Genomic DNA, 17,897 nt, shown 5'->3' with positions numbered 1-17,897 from the left:
AGAGGAGGGATGAGGAACTGGCATCGGCTTGGAAGGAGGCCGAGCACAAGACCTAGGCAGCCGAAACAAAGCTAAAGATGGTCGGGACACTTGAAGAAGAGAATCGGCTTCTGAAGGTTGGTGCGGAGAAATCTGCTGTGGATCTCGTCGAGCTGAAGAAGCACTATACCGAGTGGGAGGCCAAATTTGAGAAGGTCACCGCCACGAAAGCTGAACTGGAGGAGCTCATTGAGGACTTCAGTGTGGAACATTGTGAGAAACTTAAAGGTATGCCATGCATCTGAATGATCTCTCATTGTTGCCTTACAATTTTCGAGTGATATTTTCTCATCCTTTTGTTTTCCGACTGTATCGAGACTTCTCCATTGGCGTTGAGGAAGAGACGACACGAATAGAGAAAGAAATGAATCTGAAGGCAGAGCTTCTAAAGGACAGTGCTGCCTTAGCTCTTCTCAGGCTGGTAGCCCGCGTCGACTATGTGTTGGGTTCTTTGAAGTGGCTTCAGTCATCCGTTGGGGAGATAGATCAGGGGAAGACCTATGACAATGCACTTCCAAAGGACACCCAGACTATCATGAACAGTGTGAAGGCCATTCCCAAAGAACTCAAATCTTAGAATAAGTCATCAACGAGGGCCGGAGTTGACATCGCCCTTTCACTCGTCCGCATCCATTTTAAAGGGGTGGATTAGGAGAAGCTGAAGAATCTATGGGTCGTCAACGGGAAAAGGGCCAAGGTCGAGGACCTCATGGAGATGTTCATGGCGGCGGCCACCCGGATTGCAGATTGGATCGACCTCGACACATTCATGGAAGTAGTGGAATGTTTGGCCTCTCGGTGATGCTTTGGAGGAAAAAAAACATTTATGTTTCAATTCAGCTTGGGATGCCAAGTGATTTTATGTAACCCCAAACTCCGAGCAAGCCTTCAGCTTTATGCTATGCGCACCTTTTTCTGAACTTGGTTCTGGTTATCCACATTCGAGTTTGGATCTTATTTGCTTGGTTGTCTTTCTTTGGGGTCACTTTTATGCGGTCGAAAGCAGGTTCAAATCCGAGTCTCTGAGTGTGGAAGTTGGTCTCACTCGGGATGATTCTTGACTTAGGTCAAAGCTGGTCCGCAGCTAAGGTCCTGAGTGTGGAAGTTGGTCTCACTCGGGATGATTCTTGACTTAGGTGAAAGCTGGTCCGCAGCTAAGGTCCCGAGTGTGGAAGTTGTCCTTTATTGGAATCGTTTTTGACTTGGGCGAATGTTGGTTTGCAGCTAAGCCCCCAAGTGTGGAAGTTGTCCTCACTGAGGATCATTTTTGACTTAGGCGTAAGCTGGTTCACGGCTAAGCCCCCGAGTGTGGAAGTTGTCCTCACTCGGGATCGTTTTTGACTTGGGCGAAAGCTAGTTCGAAGCTTAGTGATACGTCCATTTGGCATCATGCTTTTATGTCAATATTTATCGCATTATGGGCTATTAATACACATTATGGTACAGTACTTATGCCTTTTCTCTCTTATTTTACAAGATTTACATGAAGAGGAAGAATGCCGACAACTCGAATTCTGGGCGAGAAAAGAAGAAAATCTGATAGACCTATTCTGCACAGCTCGAAAAGTCTTGAAAAGTTGCGGAGAATTGTTGTCGTGGGTATAAGTCCGACAGTAGAAGTACGGGGTACGGAAGTATACGGGGAGAGCCTTAGCTACGGCGAGGATGTATGAGTTCAAGCCCCTCTACGGTGGAGGTAAAAGCCCTACGTCTCAGTGCTCTTGGGAGCTTTGTGTAGAGTGTGATAAGGAATTACAGCAAGTGCCAACCCTTGTACCAGTGGTGAAGGGCGGCTTATATAGAGTGCGCTGCCCTTCATAATGGTCTGGTGGAGAAGGGTGGAGTAGCGTTGAGTAAACGCTGGCGTTACTGGTAACGTAAGCCTTAAATGCTAGTTATGGTGTATGAAAACGTATGACCGTTGCCCTCCTGGGAGCTTACGACGTACAGAGTGGATTCCGGTCGGTACGTTAGATATGCTCCGAGTGGATCGTCGCCGACTGGATGATGGGGGCGTGCTTAGTTCAGTCGGAACTATCTAAGGGCCTCGTCCTCTATGAAGGGTAGTCCTTGGGTAGGACCTATAGGGCAGACCTATGACCCTACCCTAGGACTATAACCCCATCATTAGTCCCCGAATGGATCGGGGTTGGAACGATGAAGTGATGTCCGGAGTTTTGGAGCCGACTGGTATTGAGGTGATCTTAGCGTTGTCTGCCTCGATCCATTTTCTCTTTGCGGCTGGTGATCCGAGTGAATATGCAAGCGAAACGAACTGTGAGGGACCGATTGCTTCCGCGGAATCTTTCGACGTGACCGGTCATACTGACAGCGCCGGATTTTCCGGGATTCTCAAATTTCAGTTGCCGCGCGCTCAGCGGGGATGACGACATCGCCATCGAGTAGATTTCGCCTCCTCGATAACCGCGCCGCGATCTTCTCCACTAATCTTGCACCAGCCGGTTGGGATGATAAGATCTTGGGCCCACCTGTAGGTGACTCGGTCGGAGGCCTATTAAAGTCTTCCCGGCGGTCCTTCCTGTTGCGCTGCTCGTCTTCCTCCCATCGACCTCGCCTCCCCACAAGTCCCTGCACACCTCTAGCCACCTCCTTCCCCTCCTCCTCTACGGATCCGTCGCCCTTGCCATGACGAAGGGGCAGACCAGCAAGCTCGAGGCGAAGAAGAAGAAGAAGGGGGCGACCTCCACTCAGCGGCGGCATCGGGCGTTGCCGACGGGCTGGATCTAGGGGGACTTCCTCCCCTCCACGGTGAGGGAGACTGACATGCTGGAGCTGGTGGAGCACGGCATGGTCGTCAATAAGTCTTGGAGGCCGCCGGAAGGCGAGATGGAGCCGGCGCCGAAGGAGGGGGAGCATGTTCTGCTGCTCAGCCACGTGTACAGAGGTTTCTCCCTGCCTCCCCATCCTTTCTTCCGAGGTATCATGAATTACTTCGGGGCGCAGCTCCATCACTTTCCGCCGAATGCGATAGCTCATCTTTCCGCATTCATCACCCTTTGCGAGTGCTTCATAGGATGTCCTCCCCACTGGGGGCTGTTCAAATATGTTTTCTCCGCTAGATATCAAACGGTTAAGAAGCTTAGCTAGTCTGATGATAACACACACATCCTCCAGCTCTGCGGCGGTTTAGGATTTCAAAAGAAAACGAAAAGTAGTTATCCCTCCCTTCAGCTATCCGAGTCGGTTAGGAACTGGCAATCGTCCTGGTTCTATTGCCAGGACATTGCTTTCCCGAATGCTTCGAGTGGGTTACCACCCTTTAGTTTAGACAGTCTGGGCCCTCCTAGGAAGCTAGCGCTCTCTAAGGGAGAAAAAACCCAGATCCAGCCTTCGATCGACGCGCTGATAGCCATCGTCCGGAAGGGAGACACCGGCATGGACCTGTTGGAGACTTTTCTGGGTCGAGGCATCCAGCCGCTCCAGGCCCGAGAACACGATGTGGCATTACACGGGGCCTTCGGATACCACTCGGTCCCATCCTGAAGACGTGAGCGAGGAGACCGTGGGTGCGTGGGTCCGCAGCATCACGGGCACATGTGATAACCCTGTGGGAGCTCGGCGGGTGAAGGCCTTCCGTGCCAAAAATCCTCCTCCGAATGAGGTGAGTACATGTTGTCGATTGCTTTTAACCTTCTCAGTTTTATTGCTTTTCTTGTCTCGCCGACCAACGTTGCTGACTGTATTTTGTGCAGGAGTGGACGAACTAGCATTCTGCAGTCTCAGGTGGGGATCTGGCCGAGGAGGAAGAAGGCAGCATGGAGGGTAGCGCGGGTAGTGCCGAGTACGTCTCTGACAGTAGGGAGACGGAGGAGGAAACAGAAGAGGAGGAGGAGGAGAGTGAAGAGCAGAGCTCATCACCCTCACCACCACAACACCGAACCAAGCACCGTCATGACCCCGCTGTTCCGCCGGCTCTTCCCGTGGCCCCGAGTGCTCAGAGTGTGAAGAGAACTAGGGGTTCTTCTGCCGAGCCCGTGGATCAGCCGTCCAAGGTGGCTAAACCCAGCGGGTCTAAACCTCGGAAAGCTTTGCCCCGGATGAAGATCGCTGTTCCGGTCGCCTCAGCGTAAGTATCTTTGCTCTTCCATCTTCCTTCAGTATCCGATTGGACTCTTCTTTTTGGGAATTCATGTTTACCCGTCGAATGGATTTCATTCAACAGAGCTGCTACCTCCGCCACCTCTCTGCCGCGTTAGGGTGACGATCCCATGGACACTGATAACGCCGCCACGTCCCAGCAAGGTACGTTGTCACGACTCCGAGAGTTGTATTACCGTTTCGCAAGTGTTGTCTTTGATCTAGATCTTTTTCTGTATTTTTATTTTTTTCAGTCGAGCTTCCTTCGGAGGTGATCCATCTGGACGACGACGACCAAAGGAGGTCGGAACCAGCTTTGGCACCTGTCCCTGGGGTTATCCAACCTGCTGCCAACCCCGCCACGATTGTGTCGCCGACTGAGACGGTGGCCTTCACGGCGGAACTGACTCAAGAAGAGATCGGGATGCCCAGGGAGCTCGGGATACCTAGGGCGCCTTCTGCCACGTCGGGTCCGTCGACTGTTCACTATGTTGTCCGACGCATCCCGGAAGATCAAGTAGGAGCCGCCAAGGACGCCATGGTACAAGTGGAGCTGATGGTGGGCGAAGCCAAGGGAGCATATGACTCCATTGCGTCCTAGTACAAGAAGAGCTTGGAGCTTCGGGATGATATCCGAGTAAGTGCGCTAGTAAGTGTTTACATTCCTCTTGGCACCCACTGGGGGTTTTGACGAGATACTCGGATACAGTAGGTTAATTTTCCAGTGGGTTCACTCCGTGTGAACCCAGTGGGTGTAGACCCCGAGACTTCTGCCGAGTGTTTGCACCGGCAGTTGTCTTTATATGTATTTTCCATAATCTCTACAGATCAGAGCTGATCTACCCGAATGGTACCCGTGGGGGCATGCCGAGTTCACCCACTGGGTGTAGTCTCCGAGAGTAGTGTTACTCGGGTCGAGTAATAGTAGTCTCATAGTGTTGTTGGTTTGCTATGGAGCTCAATGGGACCGACCTGTTCGAGCTTCATACCAGTGGGGTCACTCTCAGTGAACCCACTGGGTGTAGTCCCCGAGACCGCTGTCGATTGCTTGCATCGACAGGGGTCTGAAGAATCTTAAGTTTTGATTGTTTTGTCATATCTGTCGAGACTTTTTCCTTGTTGAATCTGGCTGATCCTCCCTTTGTGTCTCTTTGACAGAAGACTTGTGAAGTGGGATCGGCCTATAATACTCTGATGGCTGAGAAGACTCAACTTGCTACCGACTTGGACGTAGCTACGAATGATATGGCTAACATGAAGAAGGCTCTCTCTGAACGAGAGAAATCTTTGGAGGAATCTCGGGAGACTAACAAGGCACTGTTAGCCGAGTTAGAAAATATGAAGAAGGAGAGATCTGATTGGGTGGTCCAGCTGAAGTCAATGAATGCTCGATGCAAAGCGCAGGAGAATTACGTCGGCGACTGGGCGAAGAAGATGGTCGCACTGCTTGGTGGTAAGTTGCTTGTCGAGTGCTCTTTGACTTTGGAGTTCACTCCGCGCTTATTTTCTCCCTATCTTTTCTTTGCAGATTTCTGTCGAGGCGTTGAAGCCGAGACCGCCGAAATTGAACCGGCGCTTGGGCAACGGAATGTTGCACTCAGTGATGAAGCTAACCGGGACATGTTCCGACTGAATACCCGCCTTAACAAGGTGGGTCCTTTCGTTGGTCGCCTGAGAGAAGTTGTCGGCCCAATTGACAAAGAGTTGTGGCCTGAAGATGACTGCCGGAATGAGATTGAGGGGTTGATGACTCGGCTCGAGGATGTTCCAAATACAGTGCAGGCATGGAAGAAGTCCGCCGCTCAGTGTCGCGCGGATGTGGCGCTGTCTCTGGTCCGAGTGCATTGTAAGGAATCCCGTGAACACAAGATGAAGACATTGCAGGTCGCCAACACCAAGAAGCTTCGATTTGAAGACTTCGTGGAGACCTTCCTTGACACGGCCACTCGGATTGCAGATGGAATCGACCTCGACACCTTCATGGAGCCTGCCAGCCCCGGCGATGCTTGATAGACTTCATGTTGAACGCGCATTTACCTCGGTATGCCGAGTGGAGTTTGTATTAAACTTTGGCCATTGATGTTGGCCGGTACATTCGTGGCTCAGTGTGGATAAACTTGATTCACACCGAGTCGGCTGATCGTTGAACTCAATTTGAATTCGAACCGGATCTCTTGCTCTTCTTTCGCTGAGTTTTTTTACATGATTTTGCCTCATGGTTTTTGTTTAGGCGACTCGGCAAAGCCTCCGAGTGTAACTTGTGTGCCCACTCGGAGGAAGCTCTTTACTTAGGAAACTCTGGTTCGCAGCCAAGTCCCCGAGTGTGACTTCTGGTGCACACTCGGAGTTAGTTGTATTACTTAGGCGACTCTGGGTCGCATCTATGTCTCCGAGTGTGACTTATGGTGCACACTCGGAGCAAGTTGTTTACTTATGCGACTCTGGGTCGCAGCTAAGTTCCCGAGTGTGACTTTTGGTGCATACCCGGAGCAAGTTGTTTACTTAGGCCACTCAGGGTCACAGCTAAGTTCCCGAGTGTGACTTTTGGTGCACACTCGGAGCGAGTTGTTTACTTAGGCGACTCTAGGTCGCAGCTAAGTCCCCGAGTGTGACTTTTGGTGCACACTGGGAGTTAGTTTTTTACTTAGGCGACTCTGGGTCGCGGCTAAGTCTCCGAGTGTGACTTTTGGTGCACACTCGGAGCGAGTTGTTTACTTAGGCCACTCTGGGTCGCAGCTAAGTCCCCGAGTGTGACTTTTGGTGCACACTCGGAGCGAGTTGTTTACTTAGGCGACTCTGGGTCGCAGCTAAGTCCCCGAGTGTGACTTTTGGTGCACACTCGGAGCGAGTTGTTTACTTAGGCGACTCTGGGTCGCAGCGAAGTCCCTGAGTCTGACTTTTGGTGCACACTCGGAGCAAGTTGCTTACTTAGGCGGCTCTGGGTCGCAGCTAAGTCCCCGAGTGTGACTTTTGGTGCACACTCGGAGCAACTTGTTCACTTAGGGGACTCTGGGTCGCAACTAAGTCCCCGAGTGTGACTTTTGGTGCACACTCGGAGCGAGTTGTTTACTTAGGCGACTATGGGTCGCAGCTAAGTCCCCGAGTGTGACTTTTGGTGCACACTCGGAGCGAGTTGTTTACTTAGGCGACTCTGGGTCCCAGCTAAGTCCCCGAGCGTGACTTTTGGTGCACACTCGGAGCGAGTTGTTTACTTAGGCGACTCTGGGTCGCAGCTAAGTCCCCGAGTGTGACAGTGGGTGCACACTGGGAGCGAGTTGTTTACTTAGGCGACTCTGGGTCGCAGCTAAGTCCCCGAGTGTGACTTTTGGTGCACACTCGGAGCGAGTTGTTTACTTAGGCGACTCTGGGTCGCAGCTAAGTCCCCGAGTGTGACTTTTTGTGCACATTCGACGCCAGTTGTTTACTTAGGCGACTCTGGGTCACAGTTAAGTCCCCGAGTGTGACTTTTGGTGCACACTCGGAGCGAGTTGTTTACTTAGGCGACTCCGGGTCGCAGCTAAGTCCCCGAGTGTGACTTTTGGTGCACACTCGGAGATAGTTTTTTACTTAGGCGACTCTGGGTCGCGGATAAGTCTTCGAGTGTGACTTCTGTGCACACTCGGAGCAAGTTTTTTACTTAGGCGACTCTGGGTCGCAGCTAAGTCCCCGAGTGTGACTTTTGGTGCACACTCAGAGCGAGTTGTTCACTTAGGCGACTCCGGGTCGCAGCTAAGTCCCCGAGTGTGACTTTTGGTGCACACTCGGAGTTAGTTTTTTTACTTAGGCGACTCTGGTTCGCGGCTAAGTCTCCGAGTGTAACTTCTGGTGCACACTCGGAGCAAGTTTTTTAGACTTGTGTCTGCAAACGGGGAAGAATTTTGAATCGGCAAGAAATTAATCCGCTTTGTATTACTTCGATGACATTTGTTCTTTACATTGTCTCCGTCGGCGGTTATGTGTAGAAGCGCTTCAGTAGATCTCCTTAGTACGGGGTATGTGTATAAGTCTGACAGTAGAAGTACGGGGTACGGAAGTATATGGGCAGAGCCTTAGCTACGGGGAGGATGTATGAGTTCAGGCCCCTCTACGGTGGAGGTAAAAGCCCTACGTCTCGGTGCTCTTGGGAGCTTTGTGTCGAGTGTGATAAGGAATTACAGCAAGTGCCAACCCCTGTACCAGTGGTGAAGGGCGGCTTATATGGAGTGTGTTGCCCTTCATAATGGTCCGGTGGACAAGGGTGGAGTAGTGGCGAGTAAACGCTGGCGTTACTGGTAACGTAATCCTTAAATGCTAGTTATGGTGTATGAAAACGTATGACCGTTGCCCTCCTGGGAGGTTACGACGTACAGAGTGGGTTCCAGTCGGTACGTTAGATATGCTCCGAGTGGATCGTCGCCGACTGGATGATGGGGGTGTCCTTAGTTCAGTCGGAACTGTCTAAGGGCCTTGTCCTCTATGAAGGGGAGTCCTTGGGTAGGACCTATAGGGCAGATCTATGACCCTACCCTGGGACTATAACCCCATCAATTGTTTTGTAATATATAAAAAATAATGGGGGGAAGAAGTACTCGAGTGGACCCACCAGGTGGCCACAACGACCTACCCCCTTGGCCGCGCCCTGGAGGCTTGTGGGTCCCCTGGCAGGCCTCCGGTGCCCATCTTCTCTTATATGAAGGGTTTTGACCTGGAAAAATCATATCAAACCTTGCGGGACGCGACGCTGCCGTCTTGAGGCGTAATTTCGACATAACCAATCTAGAGCACCCGCGGAGCTATTCTGTCGGGGAAACATCCCTCACGGAGGGGAAATCGAAGCCATCGTCATCACCAACAATCCTCTCATCGAGAGGGGGTCAATCTCCATCAACATCTTCATAAGCACCATCTCCTCTCCAAACCCTAGTTCATCTCCTGTATCCGATCTTTGAGTCAAAACCTCAGATTGGTACGTGTTGGTTGCTAGTAGTTTTGATTACTCCTTGTAGTTGATGCTAGTTGGTCTATTTGGTGGAAGATTATATGTTCAGATCCTTATTGATTATTAATACTCCTCTTATCATGAATATGAATATGATTTGTGAGTAGTTACGTTTGTTCCTCAGGACATGGGATAAGTCTTGTTATTAGTTACCATGTGAATTTGGTATTCGTTTGATATTTTGATAAGTTCTATGTTGTCTCTTCTCTAATGGTGTCATGTGAACATCGAGTACATGACACTTCACCATTATTTGGGCCTATAGGAAGGCATTGGGAACTAATAAGTAGATGATGGGTTGCTAGAGTGACATAAGCTTAAACCCTAGTTTATGCGTTGCTTCATAAGGGGCTGATTTGTATCCATATATTTAATACTATTGTTACATTTATCTTAATTCCTATTTCGTAGTTGCGGATGCTTGTGAGAGAGGTTAATCATAAGTCGGAGGTTTGTCCAAGTAAGGGCAGCACCCAAGCGCCGGTCCACCCACATATAAAATTATCAAAGTAACAAACGTGAATCATATGAGCATGATGAAAACTAGCTTGACATAAATTCCCATGTATCCTCGGGACCGCTTTTCTTTATATAAGAGTTTGTCCAGGCTTGTACTTTGCTACAAACAGGATTGTGCCACCTTGCTGCACCTTAGTTAAAAAAATTACTTGTTACCCGTTACAAATTACCTTATCACAAAACTATTTGTTACCGATAATTTCAGTGCTTGCACAGAATACCTTAGTGAAAGCCGCTTGTCATTTCCTTCTGCTCCTTGTTGGGTTCGACACAATTACTCATCGAAAGGACTACGATAGATCCCCTACACTTGTGGGTCATCAATACTCTTTTATGTCACCATTGCCGGGGAGTGAAGCGTCTTTGGTAAGTGGAACTTGGTAAGGAAATATTTATATACTATGCTGAAATTTACTGTTACTTGTCACTATGGAAAATAATCCTTTGAGGAGCTTGTTCGGGGTATCTTCACCCCGACCGGAAGAACAAAGAGATGCTCCTCAACCTTTTGCACCTACTAAAAATATTTATTATGAAATTCCTTCGGGTATGATAGAAAAACTGCTAGCTAATCCTTATGCAGGAGATGGAACACTACATCCTGATTTGCACCTAATCTATGTGGATGAAGTTTGTGGATTATTTAAGCTTGCAGGTCTACCCGAGGATGATGTCAAGAAGAAGGTATTTCGTTTATCTTTGAAGGAAAAGGCATTGACATGGTATAGGTTATGTGATAATATTGGATCTTGGAACTACAACCGATTGAAATTGGAATTTCATCAGAAGTTTTATCGTATGCATCTGGTTCATCATGATCCGAATTATATCTATAACTTTTGGCCTCATGAAGGATAAAGAACCGCTCAATCTTGGGGGAGGCTTAAGTCAATGTTATATTCATGCCCCAATCATGAGATCCTGAGAGAAATTATTATTCAGAATTTTTAAGCTCGGCTCTCTCGTATTGATCAATCCATGCTCGACACTTCTTGTGCTGGTTCTTTTATGAAGAAAGATATTGAATTCAAATGGGATTTATTGGAAAGAATTAAACACAACTCTGAAGATTGGGAACTTGACGAAGGTAATGAGTCAGGTATAAGCCTTAAGTTTGATTGTGTTAAATCCTTTATAGACACCAATGCTTTTCGTGATTTTAGCACTAAATATGGACTTGACTCTGAGGTAGTAGCTTCATTTTGTGAATATTTTGCTACTCATATTGATCTCCACAAGGAGAAGTGGTTTAAATATCATCCTACCATTGAAGTTAAAGTCGTAGAACCTATTAAAGTTGAAGAAGAAACTACTACTTATAATGCTGATCATATTATTCTCACTGCTTATATTGAGAAGCCAGCTTTTCCTGTCTGGATAAAGGAACATGCTAAAGCTTCAACTGTGTATTGTAAGAGTTGTACTAGAACACCTATACCTCCTGAAAAAATTAAAGTAGAACCTAATATTGCTATGGTTAAATTTCTCTTGGTTGATAATATTGATGGCCATGTCATTCACTTCTGTGATGAAGCCGCTAGAATTGCTAGACCTGATACTAAGGGTAAACATAGACCTGTTGTTGGCGTGCTTGTTGTTTATGTTAAAATAGGAGATCATCGTTATCATGGCTTATTGTGACAGCCCGAGACCGACGCTCCAGAAGATTCCCCTTTTATCCCGTTCTCGTCATGTCATTCGTTTGGTTGTCACATTCACCATCACATCATGCGCATCATCCGCATTGCATCGACACTCCATTGAAGTCAGTTTTCAAAACATCCATCCGTTTATTAGTTGTCGGTTCTCTCCGTGTTCATTGTTGACCGTTTTGAGCCTGACCACACTCGCACGCACCCGCGACATCGTTATATCTTGTTTTTAAAAGTGTGTAGAAAATATTGCCGGATTGAGTTGAAATTTGATGTGCGGTCTAGTTTTAATATAGGTAGGCCGCGTGCCAAATTTCGTCGCGGTCGTAGCCCGTTTGATAACCGAATGGTGGACCGTAGTGACACCGTCATCGGTTATTTATCGGACGTTTTTTGATGTTTTAATGTTGCCGCGTCGCACCAATTTCCCTCTCATCTTAGCCACCACCCCATCTGGCCAAACCTAACCCTAGGACGTTTTCGGAGCCGTCCGATCGAGATCGGAGGGTCCAAAAATGCCTGAAACCCTAACCCTAGCCCTCTGTATATAAATAGACGGCCATCCCTACCTAAATTGGGACCAAATCCTAGCTGCATCGTTTCTCGTGCCACCCCAACCAGCCGCCGCCACCTTGTCGTGCATGTCTCCCACCTCCTGCAGCCCACAACAGCCCAGATAGGGTCCCGCCTAAGCCCATCCAGGCCCGGGTCGCCTGAACCATCGCCCCTGCGCCCGAGCGCTCCAGATCGGGGGAGGAGCTCCTGATCAAGAGCGGAGCCACCCCGCTGCCCTGGCCGGCGAGTCGCTGCCCGCAGCAGTCGATCCAGGCCAGCATCGCCGGCCCTCCTTTTCCCTTCTTCCTTCTCCTCCTGAACTTTTCCCTCTCTCATCTCTGTGCCTTCTTCTCCAGGACTCGCAGCCAAGGCCGCCGTTGTTGCCTCCAGCCCCGTGTCCAAGGGACCATGAACCAGCATCCCCACGCAATGGCGGCCAAGCTCGTGGCTACACGAGCTTCGTCGGACGCCCCCAGCCCCGGGAATGGGTCCCCCTCGACCGGATCTATCTGGCCCGCCGGCGAAGAGCCCCGTCGGAGCCGCCTCCTCATCGCCCGTGCTCCCAGTCGTCGATCCTAACAAATTAAACCCCTGCATCCCCGACCTAGCAATAGAGATATCTCTATTTTGTGATTAAGTTTTGTCAGATTCGCTAGAGGGTATGGTTCATTTCAATCAAAATTCAATTTATACCACAATTCGTTCGTAGCCCAACTGGTCAACCGTTCTAGCACACACAAAGAGGTCTGGGGTTTGAATCCCACTCACCTCGATTTTTTCCTTTTGATGTATTGATGATTTAGGTTCAACCAAGATTCAGTTATATCTAGCACAGTGCTCAGATATTGGACACGATCACACCGCTAGCACACTAGCATGTGCCTTGTATTGAGACCCAGGGGTCCTGGTTTGAAATCCCAGCTGCCCCCTGTTATTTTTCCCGCATGTTTTTTTAATTGCTGTCACATGCTTGGGCCTGATCTGGCGCTCGGTTGCGTTGTGTCTTCGGATTCGGCCCAGTTCTTTTTTTATCTATGCTAGGAATTTTGCTAATTTTCAGAAAACTGCATATTTTTACAACGCCCATAGTTTTAAACCGTGCGTCGGATCGTGACAAGTGATATATGTATATCATGTAGAATTTCGCGTAGATTAATATTTTCCAATTTTCATGCATTTTAAAAATACTTAAACGTGATGTTTGCATCGGTTTGCGTGTCGGCGTAATAGAACGATTTAGGTCATAGTTATTTAACCGTAGCTCCGTTGGAGATGAGCCATATATGTAAATGGACTAGAACGATGAGTAGAATCACGTGAACTACTTTCTTTTGTTGTTTAACAAACTTAAAATGTGATTAGGACAAATCTGAACAGAATTAGAATTTAACGCATGGGTCATTTCGGAGACGCTATATGTCGTTTCCGGCCTCATTTACAATCCCTACATAGCTAGATTAGTTTGAGCTTCACGCCGTGCCATGTTAAAAACATTTTAATATTGCCGTGTTAATAAGCAGGAGTGAACTAAATAATTAAACATGGAGTTTCGTCAATATGCAACTCATTGCATATTGAACTTCACTTAAGGTGTAGTGTTTGCGTGATGTGAATTGCAATGTCTTGCATATTTTATAACTGATCATGCATCATATTAGGGTGTGCATCATGTCGTGCATGTGCCGTGGTGAATATCTATGTTGATTCTTGTTTCCGGTTTGCTCCATCTCGATAGAGTTTCGTAAGCGTGTCAGAATGTGAGGACCCGTTCGACTACGTCGGTTCGTCTGCTTCAAGGAGTCATTCTTCTTCCAAGCGGTATCTCAGGCAAGATGATCATTTCCCTAGATATCATTACTATCATTGCCATGCTAGTTGTTTCGTTCTACCGTTATGTCTCGCTGCCTACCACCTATTAAATATCAGCCTCCCAACATTGCCATGAAAACCTTCAACCTGATCACAACCTAGCAAACCACTGATTGGCTATGTTACCGCTTGCTTAACCATGTGTTAGCGTTGCTAGTTGCCTCCATGTGATAACATGGGTTCCTTTTTATATCACCATATTATTGCTAATTAATTTAATGCACCTATATACTTGGTAAAAGGTGAAAGGCTCGGCCTTTCTAGCCTGGTGTTTTGTTCCACCTTTGCCACCTTAGTTTTGGCTACCGGTGTTATGTTCCATAAATGAGCGCTCCTAACATGCTTGGGGTTGTTATGGGGATCCCCCAGACTCTCGTTTCGGGATAAATCTTGTCTGGCAAGGCCTAACATTGGTACTATATTTTCCCAACATAATAATTCTCTTAATACTAAATACATAGGGTGTCATGAACCCAAGGAGTAATTCAACATAATACAGGGAGGGCCAGGGCTGATGGTGCTGGTCCAAAACAGAGTCGTGTGCGGGGCCAATCCGGGGCAACTCTGGTTATTTCTATCAGGCCACTGTATGCTGCGCTCATCTGGTCGTGCCATGAGAACGAGATACACGACTCCTATCTGTTGGGGAACGTTGCATGGGAAACAAAAAAATTCCTACCCACATGAAGACCTATCATGGTGATTTCCATCTAGGAGAGGAGATTTGGATCTACGTACCCTTGTAAATTGCACAGCAGGAAGCGTTAAGAAACACGGTTGATGTAGTGGAATGTCTTCACGTCCCTCGAACCGCCCCATGAACCGTCCCACGAACTATCTTGCGATCCGTCCCACGATTTGTCCTGCGATCCGTCCAACGAACCGTCTAGCGATCCGTCTCACGATCCGTTCCGATCTAGTGCCGAACGGACGGCACCTCCACGTTCGGCACATGTACAGCTCGATGACGATCTCCACCTTCTTGATCCAGCAAGAGGGTGCGGAGAGGTAGAAGATTTCTCCGGCAGCGTGGCGGGGCGCCGGTGGTGGTGATGATCTACTCCGGCAGGGCTTCCCCTAAGCTCCGCAGAAATACGACCTAGAGGAAAAACTGCGTGGTATAGGGTCGAGCAGCACGTGGCAAAGTTGTGTCTCAAAACCATCAATACCTATAGTATATATAGGAGGGAGGGAGGGGAGGAGGCAACCTCAAAACCTCAAGGTTTGGCCGAAATTGGAGGTGCAGGAGTCCTACTCCAATCCTACTTGGAGTAGGATTCCACCTTCCCACTTGGAAACTCTTCTCACCTTGTGTTTTTTCCTTCTCAAACCTTATGGGCCTTAGTGGGAACTTATTACAGCCCACTAGGGTCTGGTTTATCTCTTTCCATAGCCCATGAGACCCCTTGGGGCGTGACACCCCTCCCGATGGTCCCCGCCACCCCTCCCGGCACTCGAGGTACACTACCGATGAGCCCGAAACTTTTCCGGTGACCAAAACATGACTTCCTATATATCAATCTTTACCTACGGACCATTTCGGAGTTCCTCGTGACGTCCTGGATCTCATCTGAAACTCTGACCAACTTTTGGTTACCAACACCTATAAATCAACTATACCGAAACGTCACCGAACCTTAAGTGTGCAGACCCTGCGGGTTCGCGAACTATGTAGACATAAACCGAGACACTCCTCGATCAATATCCAATAGCGGGACCTGGATGCCCATATTGGATCCGACATATTCTCCGAAGATCTTATCGGTTGAACCTCAGTGTCAAGGATTCATATAATCCCGTATGTCATTCCCTTTGTCCTTCCGTATGTTACTTGCCTGAGATTTGATCGTCGGTATCTGCGTACCTATTTCAATCTCGTTACCGGCAAGTGTCTTTACTCGTTCCGTAATACGAGATCCCGTGACTTTCACTTAGTCACATTTCTTGCAAGGCTTGTGTGTGATTTTGTATTACCGAGTGGGCCCCGAGAGACCTCTCCGTCACAAGGAGTGACAAATCCCAGTCTTGATCCATACTAACTCAAAGGACACCGTCGGAGATACCTCTAGAGCACCTTTATAGTCACCCAGTTACGTTGCGACGTTTGATGCACACAAGGTATTTCTCCAGTGCTAGTGAGTTATATGATCTCATTGTCATAGGAACAAATACTTGACACGCAGAAAACAATAGCAACAAAATGACACGATCAATATGCTACGTTCATAATTTGGGTCTTGTCCATCACATGATTCTCCTAATGATGTGATCCCGTTATCAATTGACAACACTTGCCTATGGCCAGGAAACCTTGACCATCTTTGATCAACGAACTAGTCAACTACAGGCTCACTAGGGACAGTGTGTTGTCTATGTATCGACACATGTATTTGTGTTTCCAACCAATACAATTATAGCATGGATAATAAACTATTATTATGAACAAGCGAATATAATAATAACTAATTTATTTTTGCCTCTAGGGCATATTTCCATTAGTCTCCCACTTGCACTAGAGTCAATAATCTAGTTCACATCACCATGTGATTTCAACGAATCCAACACCCATATAGTTCCGGGGTGTGATCACGTCTTGCTCGTGAGAGAGGTTTTAGTCAACGGTTCTGAAACTTTCAGATCCTTGTGTTCTTTACAAATCTTTATGTCATCTTATAGATGCTGCTACTACGCGCTATTCGGAAATACTCCAAATATGTACTTGACTATACAAATCCGTTTCACTACTCATAGTTATTCGGATTAGTGTCAAAGCTTGCATCGACGTAACCCTTTATGACGAACTCTTTAACCACCTCCATAATCGAGTAAAATTCCTTAGTCCATTAGTTACTAAGGATAACTTTGACCGATGTTCAGTGATTCAATCCTGGATCACTCTCTGTACCTCTTAACAGACTTGTGGCAAGGCACATATCAGATGTGGTACACAACATGTCGTATTGTAGAGTCTACGGCTAAGGCACAGGGGACGAGCTTCGTCCTTTATCTTTCTTCTGCCATGGTTGGGCTTTTGAGTCTTACTCATATTCACACCTTACAATACAGCCAAGAACTCCTTCTTTGCTGATCTATTTTGAACTCCTTCAAAAACTTTTCAAGGTATGCATTTCATTTGAAAGTTCTATTAAGCGTACTGATCTATATCTACAGATCTTGATGCTCAATGTTCAAATAGCTCTATCCAGGTCTTCCTTGGAAAAACTACTTTCAAGCAACCTTTTATGCTTCACAGAAATTGTACATTACTTCTGATCAACAATATGTCAACCACATATACTTATCAGAAATTCTATAGTGCTCCCACTCACTTCTATGGAAATACAAGTTTCTCATAAACCTTGCACAAACCCAAAAGCTTTGATCATCACATCGAAGTGTATATTCCAACTCCAAGATGCTTCACTACAGGAATCACCTTCTTTGCCGTCTGCCATCACAGACGGCAAAGACAATATCCCGGACGGCAAAGACAATACCACAGACGGCAAAGATTGTCACGGCCGGCAAAATTTCTGCCTCAGCCTACGACGGCATAGGACCTTCTTTGCCGTCTGCCCGCGCAAGGCGGACGGCAAAGCTCTTTGCCGTTAGCTTTCCTCAGGAGCTGTCGGCAAAGCTCTTGACACGGCATCAGACACGCGTTCCCTCCGTTAGGGGTTAACGGAGCCTTTGTCGTCTGCCTCCCCGTCCATCTTTGTCGTCTGCCTCCCCGTCCATCTTTGTCGTCTGCCTTCTCCTCCCCTCCCCTCCCCCTCCATCTTTGCCGTGTGCCTCCACATCCATCTTTGCCGTCTGCCGGGTCCTCCCCTCCCCCCTCTCTCCACTCTTTGTCATCTGCCTCCTCCTCCCCCCTCCTCTGTTCCCTCTTCTTTGGCGTCTGCCACCTGGAGGCTGACAACAAAGAGACTATATGGCCAGCTGTTACTGCCCAGGTTGCACAGCTGGGCGCCACGTGGCACCTTTGCCGTCGGTCAGCTGACGGCAAAGGCCTTTGCCGTCAGCTGACAGACGGCAAAGAGCCTATATTGTCACATTTTTGTTTATCTTTTCTATTTCACAACACATATACATATAATTCATAGCACATATATGATAAATAGGTCACAACACATATATGATATACATATAAAGCTCATCAATGCCATTTGTTCATCAACGTACATCCC

The sequence above is a fragment of the Hordeum vulgare genome, chromosome 3H (assembly GCF_904849725.1).
Source record: "Hordeum vulgare subsp. vulgare chromosome 3H, MorexV3_pseudomolecules_assembly, whole genome shotgun sequence".
Classification (NCBI taxonomy): Eukaryota; Viridiplantae; Streptophyta; class Magnoliopsida; order Poales; family Poaceae; genus Hordeum; species Hordeum vulgare.
Note: the sequence above shows the minus strand (reverse complement) of the source record.